This window comes from Cervus elaphus, chromosome 19 (assembly GCF_910594005.1).
Source record: "Cervus elaphus chromosome 19, mCerEla1.1, whole genome shotgun sequence".
NCBI classification, from domain to species: Eukaryota; Metazoa; Chordata; class Mammalia; order Artiodactyla; family Cervidae; genus Cervus; species Cervus elaphus.
Window position 1 is genome coordinate 7,015,519 of NC_057833.1, and position 21,988 is coordinate 7,037,506.

Below are 21,988 nucleotides of genomic sequence, written 5' to 3' on the forward strand. Positions count from 1 at the left end.
GTTCCCCAGTGTTAAGATATGTGTGGTATTTTAAAGCCACCCTTAGAACTTTCTCATAAATATAATACAGGTATGGATGCTGCCTCTGAAAAATTAATCTTGTCAATTGATAAGTAATAATTCAGATTAAATAATAATTGCTTTAGGTAAAGTTTAAGAGGCTGAGGGGCATGGAAATGAAATAACAACGCAGAAACGCTGGTGTGGCTGGGTAATTGTCATGCTACACCCTCCAGCTTCCCTAATTCACTGATCTCAAGAGGGAAGGCTGGACTGTGTTTATTACACACGGCACTTCCAGCTGTCAGGGAGGCTTCCTGACTACATACCTGCCACCATGACACTAGACTTCAGTTTTCTACCAGGAAAGAAGCTGAGGTCTCACAGTCTATTTAGGCTTGACCGAGGCTAAATGGACCAGTACTCTATTAATGGAACAAATGAGATTCAGAAAAACAATGCAGATAGTAAGATTCATTCCAGAAAAAGGACTATTTTTCTTACAGCAGATTAGAGTCTATTGAGTGGCAGGGTATCTGTCAATATTTGTTGAACTGATATTTACTGAATAAATTATTTGGTCAAGTTGTTTCTGTAATCAATAATGGTCTTAATAATTAAACAACTTTGAAGGGTGAACAAGTTAAAGTTGGCAGAGCTATATTATTGGAACAATAATCTTACCTGCTTTTTGGCATAACAACAAATCTAATCACTTACATCTATTATTCCTATAAGTAATCTGAAGCAAATGCTCTTGTCTTTAATATTAATCTGTCAGTTTAATACCTAGAAATAGTTGTGCTCTTTTAAATTTTTTCTTATTTTAAATTTTTCTCATTTTTCTCATATCATATCTCAGTGATATGCCAGTATCACTGATGAGCAAATAAGACTATGTAAAACAACATCAAAATGAAACTAATTAGTAAAATCATTACAGAATGGAGTAGATTAGACTCAAATGAAATCATTTTAATAGCTTTATTAAAGTATAATTCATATACAAAGAATTATACCAATTTAATGTGCACAGTTTGATAAATTTCACATAGACAAAGACCCCTGACACCATCACCACAATCAAGGTAAAGGACATATCCAACACCTCCCAAATTCTCCTGTGTCCCTTTGGCTGTGTGTGTGTGTGTGTGTTAAGAACACTTGACATGAGATCTGCCCTCTTAACAAACACTTGGAAATTAAACAACACGGTTCTCAACAATCCATGGGTCAGAAAAGAAATCTCAAAGGAAACTTAAAAACTCATAGAAGTGAATGAAAATGAGTATACAACATACCAAAATTCATGGAATGCAGCTAAATCAGAGCTGAGAAGGACATTTATAGCATTAAATCCTTGTATTAGAAAAGAGAAAAACTACCCAGACAAAACAAATATCTAGTCCCTTTGACAGTTATACTTCTAATGATAAATTCATTTGTCTGTTTTCCATCAGTCTTCTATTTTACTGTTTCTTTTTTTCCTCCATTTTACTGTTTCTAATAAGTTTTACTTAGAGGCATTACATCATGAGTGGTCATCTTGGTTTAATCAATACTTAGCCAGTTTCCTGTTGTAGTCATCTTCAATTTTTCTCTGCAGTCATCATACTATCTTGAAAATCGTGATAGATATAACTTGAATCAGGAATTTTCCATTTAAATTCCAGATATGAAAAGTTGTTTCTTCTTATTTCAACAAATGCTTTGAAACCCCAGTTAAAAACCTTATTAATTCTCCACGTGTGTTATTGTTGAGTTTAATAGCTTAACAGTTACCATTATCATGACAATAATAAACTTTTATTCATCTCAGAGTATGAAAGTGAAAGTGTTGGTCATTCAGTCATGTCCAACTCTTTGTGACCCCATGGACTGTAGCCCACCAGGCTCCTCTGTCCATGGAATTCTCCAGGCAAGAATACTGGAGTGGGTAGCCATTCCCTTCTCCAGGGGAATATTCCCAATCCAGGGATCGACCCTGGGTCTCTCCTGCACTGAAGGCAGATTCTTTATGTCTGAGCCACCAGAGAAGCCCATCTTAGAGTATATAAATAGCAAGACTGTGTTTTCAGAGTATAAACTGCAGTTTGGATTAAAGGAAACAATAATTCTTTCCAAAGATAAAAAAAAAAACCTATGAACTTTCACAATACATAATCAGCCCATTATCTACAATGGCCTTTGGAGATTTTAAGAGATATTCTAGATAATTAACCATAGCGTATTGAGACATACGCTATAGAGACAGCAGAAGAAAATAGAAAATAATGAGAACATGTCTTTCAATTGCTCTAGCATTTGCAAAATTTTCCCAACATCAAAGAATTTTTTCTTTTTTACTTCAGTAAGTAAACTGGATATTCAAAGCCTTCAGATGAAGGGTATTTAAACATGACATCTTCATACAACTTAATAAAAAGTAGATTTTCTCCCTAAATAATTCAGAAAATTGCCTTATCTTCCTACTGTGAAAGTTTTCTTACAATGTTCTCTTATCTTCTTTTTTTAAAAAATGAATTTTCCACATCTAAATTCTATTTACTCAGCTAGAGGGGTTGATTGTTGGAAATAGACCTTCTTTTGGAATTTGTTTTTTCAAAAGCAGTCATGGGCCTCCCTGGTGGTCTAGTAGTTGGGAGTCTGCCTGACAATGCAGGGGACATGGGTTGGATCCCTGCTGCCTGAAGATCCCGCATGCTATAGAGCAACTAAGCCCATGGACCACAACTGTCAAGCCTGTGCTCTAGAGCCCAGGAGTCACAACTGCTGAGCCCAAATGTTGCCACTACTGAAGCCTGTGTTAGCTGCTGAAGCCCACGCGCCCTCCAGTCTCTGCTCTGCAAGGAGAAGCCACTGCAGTGAGATGCCCACACACCGCAACGAAGAGTAGCCCACGCTCTCTGCAACTAGAGAAAGCCCATGTGGAGCAATGAAGACTCAGTATAGCCAAAATATATATATATATATAAATAAATCTTAAAAACATTTTTAAAGATAATTTTGTGTTAAAAAAAAACAAACAGTCATATCTTCTGACAAAGAATTGGAGGATTGGGGAAGGTTGATGACATATCAGTGAAACTAAAAAGGCTTAAGGATTGTAACACATTATTTGAAAGAATCAGTCAGTAATAAACAGTAACTAAAATAGAGCCCAATACTGTAAATTCAAATAGGTGTTAATAGAATCCATCATAACAAATAAAATACAAAAAATAAATTTCTGCGTAATCCAGAGATTCTAGGACCCAGCTAGCAAGCATTTTAAGAAACATTTCACTGGATAGTATTTCAGTGTAAGTCACAAACATTTACTACATATCAAGCACCATGCTAAAAACTTTACATGTTTTACAACATTTCATTCTTACAATGACCCTGTAGTGTAGGGTCTATTAGGGAAGAAGAAACTAATACTCCAAGAATTTACGTAACTTGCTCAGTATCACATTACTAGTAAAATATTCAGTCAAATCCAGGCAGGCCTTTTCCAGCATTTAAGTTGGTTTCTTCTCTTATAGAGCTAATACTCTTGACCTATAAAATAATCTAGTTTCATTGAGTGTTCATCAGCTCTTTACTATGTTATTATGTCTCGCTCTAAAGGATAATAATTAAGGGGTTACAGAAGACTTTTTCAAAGATGGATTAAAGAGACTTGTTTCAATTTGAGGAAGACAAAAATGGTAGCAGAACTAGAAATCAATAAAGCTTTATTACCAGAATGGTGTACTATACTCCCAACAAGAATTTTTAAAAGTAGAGTTAGCCTGCAAATTGTGGTTTAATTTTAAAGTGAGAGAAGGAAAATTTTAAGTATGAAATTTTTACTCACCGTAGTCTTAGAAAGTGATTTATAGTTTATGTACCTCAGTGAGACAGGACCCAACTCCCCAGACTCCTATCCAGGGCTGCCTAGATTTTATCACACTACCATTTAGAGTCATATTACAAGATTTCTTAAGATCCTTACCTTATGCTCAAACTGTACAAACTGTGACTTGCATAAATATGCGGGGATACAGTCTCTACCAGCTTTAATAAAGAGGAAGAAAATAATTTCTCTCTCATACACACACATACTCACATAGCTGTTGAGAGTATGGCATCTGGCTGCTTTGCTATTCCTGTCATCTAGAAATAGCAGAGGGACCTTGGGTGCCCCTGACAGTTCTCTAAGAGGCATGCCCAAGAGCTGAACTCGGCTGCCACACACAGTGATTCAGCAATTTACTAGCAGAATATATGACAGAGAGAAGGAGAATTTTTTCATCCTGGATTTAGGTAGGCAACATTTCTCATTGTGGACAGATAAAGAAATATCTAGAGTTGTTAATGTGTTCTTTATTCCAGAGCTGCTAACGTGTATAACTGGTTAATTTCAGACAAGAAAAGAAAAAAAAAAGAAAACAAACTTATATGCTTTAACTGAACATTTAGAATGTGGAAACTGATTTTCATAAGTTCATACCAAAAAGAAAAGAAAATTTAAATTAAAGTAAGCGGTGATTACAGAAATGTACCTATATCATGTGGCTAAAGACATGAGAGATTTTTTTTCTTGGTTATGAGATGTGTGTCCTCTTTCTTTCCAACAGACATCTGGGAGACAGATTGTTTTACAGAAGAGAAGGAGGCAACAAAACATTAAAGGAATACTCCGTAAGCCATGTGACAGGAGGTACTACATGTATAGCAGTGCTTCCTGAAATCAGACTGTGCCTCTCCAGACAATACCCATTTTATTAAAATGAAATATCAACTCTTCCTCAAGCTGTCAAGTTAAAAAAAGCAAACTTTAATGCAAACTCTATCAATCTTTCTACTAAACGATTCATTGTAGATGTGAAATGGCTCCATGAAGGAATAAAAGGTGATGGCCTTTGAAAAACAACTTTTTTCCCCAAGAAAACATTGGCCTTCTAAAAGACAACTGTTTGTGACAGCTTGGGTGTGTGACTTGTTTAAGAGGGGAAAAAAAAGTGCAGCTCTCCAAGAGGAAAATGGAAATCAGTAGTGGAGAGAGAAAAAGAAAGACTTTCAAAGCTTGTCTCTAAATTCCTTTTTGAGATTCACATGAGTACTTTAGCTCTAGAACAATGTTTCCAGAAACACAATCTATCAATAATGACATTTATAGGTCAATTACTATTACCTGGGGAATTTGGTCTACTCTTATTTTACAGTATATCTGCCAAAAAAAAAAAAAATCATATAAGGCATGTTTTGACTTGGCTCTAAGCTTTCTAAAAGCTTTTCTTTCTTCTTCAGCTGAAACTCTGAAACTTACCTGCTACCCTTCTGGCCCAAAGCCAGTTCATCACTAAATCTACACTGTGCTCTACTTCTGCGTATTCCAGCCAGCCTCCTGTTTCAGATTTTGGCACAAATGACAAACTGCTGATAGAGAAGCCACAAAATGTTAAGATGAGGTCATCTGGGAAGAAGCAGGGAAATGAAAGTATGGAATTTCTTGGTTGAAGCCTGAGAAAGGCCAAGTAAGCAAGAACACTCCATTGCTGAAGAACCAACAGACAAGATTGCCTTGGAGCCACTGTGATGATGAGCCACTGTCTTCACAGTTGCTAAGGCAACTTGATCAATGGACTTAGAAGGACCACTTTTCTGTCTCCTGGGAGAAAGGCAGTTAGGGAGTCTTTTTTATTATTCATTCATAGGTTGCCCTAATGTTAAAGAACCCGCCTGCCAATGCAGGAGACATAAGAGCTGCGGGTTTGACCCTGGGTCAGGAAGATCCCCTGGAAAAGGGTATGACCACCCATTCCAGTATTCTTGCCTAGAGAATCCCGTGGAAGAGAAGCCTGGGAGCTGCAGCCCATAGGGTCTCGAAGAGTCAGACACGACTGAAGCAGCTTAGCACACATTTATTTCTTTATCCAGCCATCCCTTTACTAACTAACTCAACCAGTGATTTAAGATCAATTTTATTTTGAATAGTATACAATAATGTGTCTAAAACTTCAATGGATGTGCAAATTACTTGGGAATCTTGTTAAAATACAGTCTTGGATTCAGAAATCTGGGCTGGGCTCAAAGTTCTGCATTTCTCCTCAGCTCCCAGATGATAGCTACATTGTTCCTCCAACGGTAGGAAAGAAAGAAAGTTGATTCTTGAACAGCAAAGGGGTTGCAGGTGTCAACCCTCTGCACAGTCAAAAATCTGTGTGTATAACTTATTCTCGGCCCTTTGTTCATGAGATTCCTCTGCATCTGTGATTCTGTGGATTTAACCAACCACAAGCTGTATAGGACGGTAATACTTACTATTGAAAAAATGTCATAAAGTGGACCCAGTTCAAATCTGCTTTGTTTAAGGGTCAAAGTGTACATTCATTTTACTTTCTGTTCCCCTACACCACTGGTTTTCAAACTTGTGAAAAAATGCAAATTCTTAGGCCCAAGAATCAGAATCTGAGTTTGGATTCAGCAGCCTTTCATTTTTCGAGCCCCAAGGTGATTCTGTTGTATGCTCAAGTTTCAGAACCATTGTTTTTAAAACTGGGCTGTGCATTAGAATCACTTAAGGAGCTTGCAGGTTGAATTGTTTCCCACAAAAAAAGAGAGATTGAGGTCCTAGCTCAAGATACCCCTGACTGTGACCTTTTTGGAGATAGACTTTGCAAATGGAATCAAGTTAAGATGAGGTCAGACTTGACATGTGTGGGTCCCAAATGCCATGGGGGCTTCCCAGGTGGCTCAGTGGTAAAGAATTTGCTTGCCAATGTAGGAGACTTAGACACAGGTTCCATCCCTGGGTCAGGAAGATCCCCTGGAGGAGGAAATAGCAACCCATTCCAGTATTCCTGCCTGGAGAATCCCAAGGACAGAGGAACCCAGCCTACTGTCCCCCTTTCTTATTTCATAACCCTTCCTTGACTACTCCATGCTCAGGAAGCCACAACCCATCTGAGTTACTCTGAAGCTACATCTGTACTTAAAAAAATAATAATAATAATTTATTTACTTTAATTGCAGGCTAATTACTTTACAATATTGTGGTGGTTTTTGCCATACACTGACATGAATCAGCCAGGGGTGTACATGTGTTCCCCATCTTGAACCCCCCTCCCACCTCCCTCTGCATCCTATCCCTCAGGGTCATCCCAGTGCACAAGCCCTGAGCACCCTGTCTCATGCATCAAACCTGGACTGGCGATCTATTTCTTATATGATAGTATACATGTTTCAATGCTGTTCTCTCAAATCATCCCACCCTCACCTTCTCCCACAGAGTCCAAAAGTCTGTTCTTTACATCTGTGTCTCTTTTGCTGTCTCGCATATAGGGTCATCGTTACCATCTTTCTAAATCCCATATATATGTGTCAATATACCGTATTGGTGTTTTTTCTTCCTAACTTACTTCACTCTGTATATTAGGCTCCAGTTTCATCCACTTCATTAGAATGGATTCAAATGCAGTCTTTTTAATGGCTGAGTAATATTCCATTGTGTTTATATACCACAGCTTTCTTATCCATTCATCTGCCGATGGACGTCTAGGTTGCTTCAATGTCCTAGCTATTGTAAATAGTGCTGCAATGAACATTGGGGTGCACGTGTCTCTTTCAGATCTGGTTTCCTCGGTGTGTATGCCCAGCAGTAGGATTGCTGGGTCATATGGCAGTTCTAGTTCCAGTTTTTTAAGGAATCTCCACACTGTTCTCCATAGTGGCTATACTAGTTTGCATTCCCACCAACAGTGTAAGAGGGTTCCCTTTTCTCCACACCCTCTCCAGCATTTATTGCTTGTAGACTTTTGGACAGCAGCCATTCTGACTGGTGCGTGGTCAAATCAAACCTCATTGTGGTTTTGATTTGCATTTCTCTGATAATGAGTGATGTTGAGCCTCTTTTCATGTGTTTATTAGCCATCTTTTTTGGAGAAATGTCTGTTTAATTCTTTGGCCCATTTTTTGATTGGGCTGTTTATTTTTCTGGAATTGAGCTGCAGGAGCTGCTTGTATATTTTTGAGATTAATTCTTTGTCAGTTGCTTCATTTGCTATTATTTTCTCACATTCTGAGAGCTGTCTTTTCACCTTGTTTATGGTTTCCTTTGTTGTGCAAAAGCTTTTAAGTTTAATTAGGCCCCGTTTGTTTATTTTTGCTTTTATTTCCATTTCTCTGCGAGGTGGGTCATAGAGGCTTCTCCTGTGATTTATGTCAGCTAATGTTTTGCCTATGTTTTCCTCTAGGAGTTTTATAGTTTCTGGTCTTACATTTAGATCTTTAATCCATTTGAGTTTATTTTTGTGTATGGTGTTAGAAAGTGTTCTAGTTTCATTCTTCTACAAGTGGTTGACCAGTTTTCCCAGCACCAGTTGTTAAAGAGGTTGTCTTTTTTCCATTGTGTATTCTTGCCTCCTTTGTCAAAGATAAGGTGTCCATAGGTTCGTGGATTTATCTCTGGGCTTTCTATTCTGTTCCATTGATCTAGATTTCTGTCTTTGTGCCAGTACCATACTGCCTTGATGACTGTGGCTTTGTAGTAGAGCCTGAAGTCAGGCAGGTTGATTCCTCCAGTTCCATTCTTCTTTCTCAAGATTGCTTTGGCTGCTTGAGGTTTTTTTGTATTCCCATACAAATTGTGAAATTATTTGCTCTAGTTCCCTGAAAAATACCATTGGTAGCTTGATAGAGATTGCATTGACTCTATAGATTGTACTTTTTATGCAGCTTCTACCTCTTTCAACTCTGTGACATCCAGGTTCTTCTCTGGGCAATTTCTTTTTTTGCTCTCTGCTTCTTATATTTTCTTTCTCTTTCTTCTTGAGCCCTCTTCCCAACTTTTTATAGTGTGAGCAGTTATCACTTTCTAGGCATACCCAGGGCCCATTTAGAAGATCTCAAGTCAAGTCTGTTGGAACTCTGTCAGAAGCATCAATATAACGAATTAGGTCCCTGAAGTTGCTATTTTGAAAGGTATTTGCTTGAGAGCATGAAATTAACTCTAAAGGTTTCAACAGATTTGTTAATTCACAAATAATTATTGAACATCTAGACATAGTCCCTGCTTGCAAAGAGCTCAAAATTTGCTAGGAGGAAACAAAATGGCAAAAAGGAAACAACAAATCATAACAAAAAGCCTTCAGTATAGTGTTGTTCTTACAAAGAGAAATAATAATATGGGCATAAAATCATTTGGAAAGGACAGGGAAGACTTCATTGAAAGGGGGATTTTTACCAAGCTCTTGAAAGATAAATAAACGTTCTCTGGGTAAGCTGGGGGTGAGTATTGAGGGAAACATGTCCAAACTGGGAGGCATGGAAAAGTGTGGTAGATTTAGGAAAATTCCATATTCTGGGAACAAAGGGTATGAGAAGTTACCCTGATTGCTGAATACTTAGTCAGGAATGCCAAACATGGAACTGAGGAATTCTGACTTTATCTCATTGGTGATAAGGAGCTATGAAAGTGTTAGTTGCAAAAAAAAAAAAAAGAAAAGAAAGAAAGTGTTAGTTGCTTAGTCGTGTCTGACTCTTTGTGACCCCATGGACTGTAGCCCACCAGGCTCCTTTGTCATAGGATTTTCCAGGCAAGAATACTGGAGTGGATTGCCATACCCTCTTCCAAGGGATCTTTCCAGCCCAGGGATTGAACCCAGGTCTCCTGAACTGCAGGTAGGAGTCATAGAAAGGTATCAATAGGAATTAATAATCAGGTCTCTGTGCTTAAAATATTAATATAAATAATGTACTGCTGTGGACAAAACAATACTCAGGAAGATAAGTTAAAATGATATTATAGCAATCCAGTTAAGAGGTCTTAACTTGAGAATAGAGCAATAGAATGGGAGAGGAAGCTTTGAGATTAGTTAGTAGTTGAGAAAATTACCTAAATATCAAGAAAAATGAGATTTTTAGTCATTTTTAAAGAGCCATTTTCTAAAAATTTCTGCACTTATAACATAGGTCATTAGATGGGGTGGATTGAGTGTGGAAATCAGAAAAGCCTACACTTGAGACCTACATCCATCACTTCCAAGATGGATTATTCATGGTCAGACACCAGTCTGAACCTCAGTGAACTGGAGGTAATTCCTGCTTTGCAAGATGTTTAAATGTTGGGATGTTTAAATAAATTATGAAGAGTATTTGGTGCACATGGATAGCCAATTAGCTTGCTTTCTGCCCTATTTTTCACCTCTAAAATCCATGGGAATGAATTCTTTAAAATAAAAAGACTTCTTTTTTTTGAATTGGCAGTCTGAGAGTCTAATTTTCTTTAATAAGCAATTTATATTTTTCCTGGTAGGATCAAGCCCAGAGCACCACTCTATAATGAAATTTCCAAGTGACAGTTACATTGTGTTACAAAATGGTAATATGCCTAGAGCTGACATATTCCAGTCAACATACTAGTTGGACAAAACGCCAGATTCAATAAAGCCATTCAATGCCACTTGCATTGCCAATCGGATTGTAAATGATTTCTGATAATCACTGAAAATCCCCAATGTGGAAACAGTTATTCTAAACCAAATGCTGTTGAAAAAAGTTGTTTGCTATCTCCTGAAAAGCTTTCAGAAATAGCTTTGAATTAAATCTGTCCCACTGTGTAAGATAAGCAACTATCAAATACACCAATAGGAAAAAGCTAATATCTAAAAGGGAGATTTGCTATTGATGATTGCTATCATTAGTAAATGTCATTTTGATGAAAACTTTCTACACTAGGCCAAGACACTTTTTACATCCACAGCTGTACTTACAAGATAATACAAAGAGAAAAATTAGCCTTCAAAAAACCACTGATATTGAATCAGAAATTACCAAACTATATCAAAAATTTTATGGTCTTCCCAAGAAAAGCTTCAAAATCACTGCAGATGGTACCTGCAGTCATGAAATTAAAAGACGCTTGCTCCTTAGTAGAAGAGCTATGACAAACATAGATAGCATATTAAAAAGCAGAGATATTACTTTGCCAACAAAGGTCTGTCTAGTCAAAGCTGTGGTTTTCCCAGTAGTCATGTATGGATGTGAGTTGGACTCAAAGAATTGATGCTTTTGAACTGTGGTGTTGGAGCAAACTCTTGAGACTCTCTTGGACTGCAAGGAAATCAAACCAAAAGGAAATCAATCCTGAATATCCATTGGAAGGATGGATGCTAAAGCTGAAATTCCAATACTTTGGCCACCTGATGTGGAGAGCTGACTTATTAGAAAAGACCGTGATGCTGGGAAAGATTGAAGGCAGGAGGAGGAGGGGACGGCAGAGGATGAGATTGTTGGATGGCCTCGCCAACTCAATGGACATGAATTTGAGCAAGCTCTAGAAGATGGTGAAGGACAGGGAAACCTGGTGTGCTGCAGTCCATGGGGTTCCAAAGAGTTGGACATGTCTGAGTGACTGAACAACAACAAGTGATGCTAGAGGTAAGGAATCTACCTGCCAATGCAGGATACATGGGTTCGATCCCTGGGTCAGAAAAATCCCCTGGAGGAGGCAATGGCAACCCACTCCAGTATTCTTGCCTGGAAAATGCCATGGACAGAGGAGTTGCCAAAGATTATGACTTGTGGGGACTTCTTGGGACATAAAACTAACATTTTTAAAAAATTAACCACTCTGGTTGATACTATGATAATTATTTTAAAAGCAGTATTATTTACAATACAGAAATCCTATGTGGTAGTAGGAAACACTAAGCCTTGGAGAGTTTAGATAACTTGTCCAAACTCACGCAGCTAAAAGTAATTTTCCATAATTTACACAGCAAAAAGGAGTTCAAGAAATTTGCTCAAATTCCCACAGTATTTGAACTCATGGCTGTTTAATTTGAAATCTCTTCTCACTATCTTTAGTATTATCTTTTAAAGGTTCAGTGTCATCACCTTCAAAATGGGAATGACACATATTTCCAGATGTATTAGTCAGGATTTCAACAGGAAACTGATATACACCCAAATTAAATAATTGACGATTCCAATAAAGGGACTATTTACTAGAGGGTGAGTACATATATAGAAAAAGGGACAGTGCCCTGGCTAGGTGCCACCTCATGGCCTTCAAGGGCAGAAAAGACAATGATTAATGGAAGCGGAGAATGTAGAGAGAGAGGCCTTCTGGCCCGGAGCTGAGGGTTACCACAAGAAAACACAGCCAACATCAACTCGATAGCAGGGGGAGGTTTTGGAGGGGGACTGATATTCTACCATCATTCTCCTTTTACCCTATGATGTCCTCTGATTGCCTTTCAACTGGGCACTATCCTCACATGGCCCATAAAGGTCAGCTGCCCAGGCCCAGAGCAGAGTGGAGAATGGATCTGGGGGGGCAAACAGAGAGTATGCAGCACACTGGTATTAAATGAGAAAATGTTCTGAGAACATACTCTAGTGATGATATAGCAACAGTAGTAGTTTGAATGTTGAGAGTTTATTATATGCTAGGAATCAAAGTATTTTTATATGGTATTTTTTGATGTTCACAGCAATGTTATGAGATGGGAACTATTGTCTTCATTTCTAAGGTGAAGAAATGAGACTTACGGAGGTGATATCCTTTGGCCAAAGCAATAAGTACTAAGGCTGGGATGAGAACCAAGTCTCTAGGACCCCAGGTCTCACACTCTTTATCACTGTTGTATGACAAGGTGTACGTAAGCTTTGAGTAATTATGGCAGATTACCAGCAGTATAAACTTACTCCTTATATCTGACTCTTTTTATTAGTCCACTAACAACCCCGTGAAGGACTGTTATTCCCATTTTGTAGATAATGAATGTAAGTTTTCAGTTGTTTAATCAGTTGTAAATGATCCAGGCCATGTTATGGCCTAGAACCTTCCCAGATTTCTTATCTTCTTACCCTTTGAGCTGTGCTGTCTCCCAAAGAGCAGTACATAAACCATCTGTTTCACAATCACTCAGGCAATATTGATTGGGCATCTGTTACATGTGCTAGACCCTGAAGATATAAAGAAATCATGATCCTTTTCCATACAGGTAGCACATAGCCAGCCCTGGTCCCAAAATCTACAGATTCTTCACCTGAATTACTGAAAGAATCTCTCAACTGATCTCACTGCTCCTGCCCTTTCCCTCATAGTCCCCTATAAAGTTAGAGAAATTCTTTGAAATCACAAGTCAGATCATATTACTCAGTGGTTCACACTTCTTCAATGCCTTCCCATCTTAGTCAGAATGCTGGTCAAAATCCTACACTGGCCTAAAATACCCAAAATAAATTACACATGAGAATTATCACAGGATCTATTTAAAAATATCTGTGCCCACTCCCTCTAAAAAGTGGACCTTAAATCTACCCCCTAACTATTCTAAAATTAAAAGTTTATTAAACCTTGAAAAGAATGATAGAGAAACAAACAACAACAAATATCAATGCCTGGGCTCTACTCCAAGCTATTAATTTCAGACTCTCTTGGGATGAGACTGGGCTGTCCTACATTTTTTTTTTTTTCCTACATTTTTTTAAGTTCACCAGTTGCCTCTAATGTGCAGCCTTCTTGAGAACCATTGTTCTACTTGACCATCCTGGGACACTTCTCTTATGCCATCTTCTACTCCTCTCCCTCACAGAGTGTATGTACGACAGCCATTCTGCCCTCCTTGCTATTCCCTCAAATGTGCCAGGAATATTTTTGTTTCACACCTTTTGCATGTATAATTTCCTCTGCCTCTGCCTAGAACACAGCTTCATTTAAACACCAGTATTGCTTGCTTTCTTGCTTACTTCAAATCTATGTAGAAAATAAACAATTAAAAAAAAAAAAAAAAAAAACCCTGCCATCTCATTAAAGGGTCTCTCAGGACAATCTTTCTAAAAATAAACCACTTTGTTTGTAAAAGCAACCACTGTCCTCACCAGAACTAACTTATTCCCTGTTTACCTTACCCTGTTGAGTTTTTAATTTTTTCATAGCGTTTAAGATTGCCTGGCATTTTATTGTATGTTTGTGTGTTATTGTTTTTTGTGTCCCCACTAGAAGCCAAGTTCCATGATAGCTGGTAGTTTTTCTGTTCATTGTCCTCAGTGCCTCAAAGAGTGACTGTCACGTGGTTAATATTCATTCAGTATTTGTGCAATGCTTGAATGAATGAATGATAAAAACTGACAAGTAGACAATTAGGATGTAGTATCAAAACTGCTATGATACACAGAAGCATGGAGTCCTTGGGAAAGGGTTTGATGGACAGTGAGTGCAGACTGGGGAGGTTCTTGGGCCTTTTAGAAGACATGTTTCTGAAACAAGTTGTGAAGGTCAAAAGACTGAGGAGAGAGTTTCAGACAGAGAAGCCATCATAAACAAAGGCCCAAAAGGTCCAAAGTGCAAATAGTTCAGTGTGACTGGTGCTTGGAGAAATATAAGTTGGTGTGTGTGGTTCAAGGTGAGGCTCCATTGGTAGGCAATAAAGGGGCTTATGAACCAAGAGAAGGAATACGGACTTTATCTTGAAGGCAATGAGGAACCACCAAAGGATTTCACAACAAATCAGAAGGTACTTTCATAGGAAAAATTTATCTTATTTTCTATATTATGAAGTGGTAAAATAATTATTTGTCAAATGATATCTGTATTTTATACTAAAATTTTTGTTAGAAATGAATTTTCAGGATGAATTTATATTGCTAAATTTAACTGAGTCTTATTGACTGAAATGGGGGATTGTTTTAGATATTTTCTCTCTGTAAGGTACTTTTTTGAAGGACCGATGCTGAAGCTGAAGCTCCAATATACTTTGGCCACCTGACGTGAAGAACCGATTCATTAGAAAAGACATTGACACTGGGAAAGACTGAAGGCAGGAGGAGAAGAGGACGACAGAGGATGAGATGGTTGGATGGCATCACTGACTCAATGGACATGAACTTAGGCAAACTCCTGGAGTTGGTGAGGGATAGGGAAGCCTGGTGTGCTACAGTCCATGGGGTTGCAAAGAGTCAGACATGACTTGGTGACTGAACAACAACAAGGGCAACATTTAAGATGATCCTACAAAATATTTTTTGATAATTTTTATGTCCTCCAAATAAATCTTATAAGAGATCAAACATTGGAAAAAGGAGACATTGCCTTGAAGCCTTTTCCTGGAAGGCAGAAATTAAATTTTATTTCTTATCTGCAAATGCCTTTCCATGTGCCTTGATATGTTTCACATCTTTCTTATAAATACAGTTAACTCCTTGCTTCCATGAAAGATATTTCTGAAAATGTGGGCCTGGGAATCCCCTAAATTCATAGGTATGAAAAAAAAAAAAAATGGCAGGTAGATTCTTTATAGCTAAGCCAAAAGGGAAGCCTGAAAAAAGTTTGGACAAAATTCAAAATGTGATCCAATCATGCTTCCATTACAGTGAGCATGCATTATACACAGTTTCAAGTTCAAATGTCTCCTTTCCTACTTCATGACCAGATTTCCTAAGTAACAAAGGTTTATTATAAAATAACTTTATTCCAGTTATTGTAAATACGTCCCAGAAGGAAGAAGACAAAGGTGCCTTGAGATGTGGATGTTGAGTAGTCAGTTGGACTTATCCATTTGCTCACTGTTGGCTCAGTGGTAAACAATCTGCCTGCCAACGCAGGAGACGTGGGTTCAATCTCTGGGTCGGAAAGATGCCCTGGAGAAGAAAATGACAACTCATTCCAGGATTCTTGCCTGGGAAATCCCATGGATAGAGAGAGGAGACTGGTGGACTACAGTCTATGATGTTGCAAAGAGTAAGACATGGCTTAATGACTAAACAACAGCAAACAATTTGCTCACTAGCTAATCCAAACTTTCTGGCTTTGCTGCATGTTCAAGTGACATTTATGCCTCAGGAGAAGTATAAAACACTGCCAGCCAGGGTCTAATAATATCACAAAAGACTAGGTAGAACCATGACTGTGAAATCCAAGAATGCCAGACTGCTTACATGTTGCTCTATACCCCTTATTTACTCTTCAAGGATAAAGAGACCTGTTCCTCCTCTTCATCCATACACAAATGAGGAGTTGCTTTGATGCATTTCTCATAATTACGACTCAAGATATAGGGTGTGATTGAGATAACCCTAGAAGACCCTAGCTATCCTGGTGATTTTATTTCTTATTCAGAACAGAGGAGTGTTGTCCTCCATACAACACTGCACTCAGGATGTATGCGAGTGAACTATAAATCCACTTTATATCTAAGTCGGCTAGCCTGGGAGAGAATCAGATCCAGAACAGGTCTCTTTAGTATGTTTAAGACTAGAAAGAACTCTTACCCTGGAGAATTTAGAGCTGATTGTATGTAAGAACAATTCACATGTTCAGATTCCATATGCCATAAGAAAAATAGGACTCCTTCAAAGTTTCTCCTCTGAGGGATTATTGCACAAAGCAGCCTATACTCTCTGTCATCTAGAGACTAGGAAGATTTATCTGAAATACTTTCCTCAGAAGAATAATGTCATGTTAAATCTTATCCCAATGTTTAGAGTCCCTGAGTTCTTTGTTTGAGCTTGTGAGAGTGAGTCCAGGACTGTGACTGTCATTTAGGCTTCGAGCTAGAATTTACAGCTGTAGTCCTAGTCAGTCATCTCGAGAGTTAAATATGAACCATCACAAGAACAACTGGGGAGGGCTCCATCACTCATGACCACACTCTAAAAACAACGAAAAGAACACAGTCTTCAGAAATGGCTGCATTAATAAGCATTTCATCCTATGTGGACTTTACACATTTAGAGTAAAGCGAAATGCTTTTGGAGAGTTGCCACTTAAAAGATTTCTCTAAGTAATGATTTTCTTAATTGAATAAATCTTTGGTAATGCTACTAATCACCCACCAAAAAGCCTGTTTTCAAAATCCAGGGTTTTATTCTTAGGAAAATACAAACTGTTATTTCCACAAATCTGGGGTCCCAACATTTTTTGAAGATAAAATTCTTTTTATTTTTCCTAAAGTTTTGACATTACAGTGAAGGAAATGAGGCTGCTATTAGTTAAACTCAGTGTGTGGGCAGAAGTGGCATAAGGATGTGTTTGAGTACACAGTTGACCCGTGAACAACACTGGGCTTGAACTGTGTAGATCCACTTATGGGGCTTCCCTGGTGGCTCAGATGGTAAAGAATCTGCCTGCAATGTGGGAGACCTGGGTTTGATCCCTGGGTTGGGAAGATCCCCTGGATAAGGGATAGGCTACCCACTCCAGAATTCTTGCCACAGTCCATGGGGTTACAAAGAGTCGACACAACTGAGCGACTTTCACACACACACACACACAACACACACACACACACAGATCCACTTATATATGGATTTTTTCAAGAGTAAACACTGCAGTGCTACATGATTCATAGTTGCTTGAATCTGTAAATTTGGAGCCTTGGATACAGAGCAACCATGGATATAGAAAGCCAACCGTAAGTTACCCTAGGATTTACCACTGGGCAGTTCCGGTGCCCTTAACCCATGCATTGTTCAAGGGTCAATTGTAATAGTTTCCAGTCTGCATTTGACAACAAAATCGTCATTATCCAGTTGGGGATCATTTGATTTTCTATTAATCTGATAAGAAAGTTGCCTGTTTCCCCCTCTCCCCCCAAATTATGCTCACTACATGTCCTATTCCTTTGGAACCGATATAATCATAGAGCAAACAGAGTCTCAGTTCATTTCAGTCACTCAGTCGTGTCCAACTCTTTGTGACCCCACGGACTGCAGCACGCCAGGCTTCCCTGTCCATCACCAACTCCCGGAACTTGCTCAAACTCATGTCCATTGAGTTGGTAATGCCATCTAACCATCTCATCCTCTGTCGTCCCCTTTTCCTCCTGTTCTCAATCTTTCCCAGCATCAGGGTCTTTTCCAATGAGTCAATTCTTCACATAAGGTGGCCAAAGTATTGGAGTTTCAACTTCAGCATCAGTCCTTCCAATGATTATTCAAGAATGATTTCCTTTAGGATGGACTGGTTGGATTTCCTTGCTGTCCATGGGACTCTCAAAGAGTCTTCTCTTAACACCACAGTTCAAAAGCATCAATCCTTCAGCGCTCAGCTTTCTTTATGGCCCAACTCTCACATCCATACATGACTACTGGAAAGACCATAGCAATGACTGTGATGGACCTTTGTCAGCAAAGAATGTCTCTGCTTTTTAATACGCTGTTTAGGATGGTCATAGCTTTTCTACCAAGGAGCAAGCATCTCTTAATTTCATGACTGCAGTCACCACCTGCAGTGATTTTGGAGCCCAAAAAAATAGTCTCTCACTGTTTCCATTGTTTCCCCATCTATTTGCCACGAAGTGATGGGACCAGATGCCATGATCTTAGTTTTCTGAATGTTGAGCTTTAAGCCAACTTTTTCACTCTCCTCTTTCATTTTCATCAAGAAGCTCTTTAGTCCTTTGCTTTCTGCCATAAGGGTGGTGCCATCTGCGTATTTGAGGTTTTTGATATTTCTCCCAGCAATCTTGATTCCAGCTTGTGCTTTTTCCAGCCCAGAGTTTCTCATGATGTACTCTGCATATAAGTTAAATAAGCAGGGTGACAGTATACAGCCTTGATATAGTCCTTTTCCTGTTTGGAACCAGTCTGTTGTTCCATGTCCAGTTATAACTGTTGCTTCCTGACCTGCACACAGATTTCTCAAGAGGCAGGTCAGGTGGTCTGGTATTCCCATCTCTTTCAGAATTTTCCACAGTTTGTTGTGATCCACACAGTCAGGCTTTGGCATAGTCAAAAAAGCAGAAGTAGATGTTTTTCTGGAACTCTCTTGCTTTTTCAATGATCCAATGGATGTTGGCAATTTGATCTCTCACAGAATATAGAGCTATAATAAAGTCATAGATCTAGAATGTCAACTTATATCTCATGCTTGAAACTTCATTTTCAGCTTGCCACCAAATGAGCATCTAATCCTTCCTTCTGATGATGGGAAATTTACCCTTCCTACAGTTCACCTCTCCATCTAGACAACTTAGTCTTTTAAAATGTCATCTCTATGTTGAATCAAAATCTCTTTCCCTCTTTTCTCTTCTCTTTTCCTGGCCCTCATAAACACATGATGGTTTGTCACCACTGGATGGTTGTCACCACTGTCCTCCTCCTCAATGCTATATTTGGCATTTATACAATGTGAAAGACATTGTACTAAGCATCATATTTAATTCTTCCCTAAACATTGTGGCTTCCCTGGTGGCTCAGACGGTAAAGCGTCTGCCTACAATGCGGGAGACCGGGGTTCAATCCCTGGGTTGGGAAGATCCTCCTGGAGAAGGAAATGGCAACCCCCTCCAGTATTCTTGCTGGGAAATCCCATGGACGAAGGAACCTGGTAGGCTACAGTCCATGGGGTCACAAAGAGTCGGACACGACTAAGCAACTTCACTTTCACTAAACATTGTGGGGGCAGGTATTGTTATCTCCACCTCACAGATGAGAAGCCTCTGAGGCTTTCAGAGGTTCAGTAAATTTGACCAATGTCATATATTGAAGGTGAAAACACTGGATTTGAACACAGGGCTGTCTGACATGGGTTGAATTGAGTTGACACATTCCGTTTTCAGAAAATTCTGTTTTCTAATTTCTGAATCTACTTCCTAGATTCTCATATATATTGAATTAGAAAATCTCAAAGCCTTTTCATTGGTTATATGGCTTGATCTCTCCATGACCCTCCAACACTGTTGACTCCTCCCTGCCCTTCCATTAGTGACGTGTCAGTCATCACCAGGATGATATTTATAAGCAAGAACTCTAGTTTTCACTGTAGGCACACTGTCAAATGCTCTGATTTAGTTACACATCAACAGCCTAAATTGAAAACTTCCAAAAAAGTAATTCCTGTTCATCCCTCCCCATGCAGTCAACACATCTAGAAGTCTCTCTGCCCTTTGATCTTTTTCTCCCCGCTGTGTTCAATCTCACATTCAGCTGGTCTTGCAGATGTGACCTAGCTTACCTTAGCAAAAGGCAGGAGCTCCAAAAATGCTTGTTGAATGAATATAGCTGATGATCATAAGTAATAACATTTGGTTCATTTCTCATACTGAAAGTGTTCATTCATACTAGTTTCTAAATATAGATCCTTTATACATCTCTCTAGATATAGATCCTTCACAAGAACGTATTTAACAATGTAAAAATATCTTAGGTGTAACAAAGCCTTTTTATATAATTTCAATGAGATTTTTAAGACTTCTAACCCTTTTGTCCTCTTGTTCTTCATCATTCTTATTGTTATTCTCTTTGCATTTGCAACTGTTTGAATTAATAGATAATTTAAATTTTATTTCTGATTTCAATGTTAATACATAAAAAGGAAAAAAATATGCCTTTCAGAGTAGAGACAAACTCTTGTTCATTTTTGTGTCACTCTACTTAGAGGTCATATCATATACTAAGTGTGAGTTGAAGAATAAAAAGTAAAAATAAAAATAATTCAAAATTAAATAGACTGAAATAACCCCTTTTAAACTTCTGAAATATATTTTGCATGTTTCATTAATAAAAATGAAAATGATCCAAATGTGAAATAAGATGCTAGACAAGTGAGGCAGCCTCTATTGTCTGTAGTTTCAGGCTTTAAATTCACTCATTTTCAGTTATTTAGTCATTCATTCTTTAGATAGATAGATAGTAACCTGTCAGGACTTTGACCAGCCAGAGTGCACATGATGATGAGAAAACAGCATATTTCCTACCTATCTTCAGCTTATAAGTGGGGAGAGCACACAGACAAATATAAAATTTCACAGTGAAAAATGTTACAAAGGAGAGTTTTACTGTCCTCAGAGAGCATATAATAGTGAGACCTGAGCCAGTCAAGGCAAGATTCCCTGGGGAAATGAAGAATAATATGGGATCTGAAGAAGGAGTAGGAGGGAAGCCCAGGGAAGCCAAGTATCACAGAAGCCAGGGAAACCATAGGCTGGCCAAGAAGGTCAAATGATGTTAAGAGGACAAGAAAAGTGAGGACTGAAAACTTTCAATAGATTTAGTACCATGGTGACCTTAACAAGACACAGTCTGGTAGGGTTTTGAAACAGAAGCTAGATCAGATAGTCTAAGGAATGAGTGTAGAAAAGGAACTGGAGACAGGGTGTGTTTTATGTGTTTCATGAATTATTTCATGAAGCTTAACTATAAAAGGGAAGAAAGCTAGAGTGAGCTGGAACTCAAGTGATTGTTTTGTTTTTCATTCTTGTTAATGGGAGAAGCCTGGATGTGTTTTAAAACCTAGGGAAAGATTAAGATGGGTATCTGAATATATCATAGAAAGTACTGAGAGTGTAAGATTTAGGAGAGACTGGAGGGAGGAGAACAGGATAGAACAGGAGAGCATAGGAATTTCTCATATCCCTGAAACTAAATACAGGAGCCTATCTCATAGTTTCTATTTTCTGTATAAACTATTAGATGGGGTCACCAGCTAAGAGAGGGTATAGTTGGAATTAATCGAGAGGGTCAGAGATTTAAAGATTGTGGAGAAGATTTGAAATGATGTCTAAGATGGATGAGGGTGAGTTGATGAAAGAAATGTAGGATTGCCCACCATTGAGGGCTTATTTGAAGTTGGTACTCTTGGATTTCTAATGAGACACATCTTTATGTTGTGGAATGTTAGTTTTACTCTTTCTCCACTAAAAATATGAATTATATTGTGCAGTATCTGGCTCAAGGCTCTCTCTTCAACCTCAAGCTTTTATGAGTTTCACTCTGAGGTTCTCCTTTCCTCACTATAGACTACCTTCTTCTTAGGAATTTCATTCATATTTACATTTGACACTACCATCTAAAATAGAGGTATCCATTGATTTAATGAGGCCAGGCAACTAATTTGCTTGGCTCACAAGTTTTTAATCTTACACTAACTCAAGACTGGGAAAGCCTATAATAAAATACAGGTTTCTGGTTTCCCTTTTTTAAAAAGTTGCCAGCTCTGGCCACCCCCCCCCCCCCAGAGTCTCACATCAATAACCTATTATACCTGAGTAGCAGCTATCCCCCATAGACAGGG

General features: G+C 38.5%; 2 long non-coding RNA genes across 2 annotated transcripts in view; one reads left to right on the plus strand and one right to left on the minus strand.

Moving 5' to 3' along the window:
* Positions 1–4,107, minus strand: part of LOC122675660 — a 46,907-nt gene extending 42,800 nt beyond the window's left edge. Inside the window, exon 1 of the long non-coding RNA XR_006335315.1 lies at positions 3,980–4,107. This is a non-coding gene — a long non-coding RNA (uncharacterized LOC122675660). The remainder of the gene's footprint in view (positions 1–3,979) is intronic.
* The window catches only part of LOC122675661, a 41,551-nt gene extending 35,824 nt beyond the window's left edge, over positions 1–5,727 (plus strand). Inside the window, exons 5-6 of the long non-coding RNA XR_006335316.1 lie at positions 4,605–4,879; positions 5,278–5,727. This is a non-coding gene — a long non-coding RNA (uncharacterized LOC122675661). The remainder of the gene's footprint in view (positions 1–4,604; positions 4,880–5,277) is intronic.
* Positions 5,728–21,988: the final 16,261 nt, after the last annotated feature.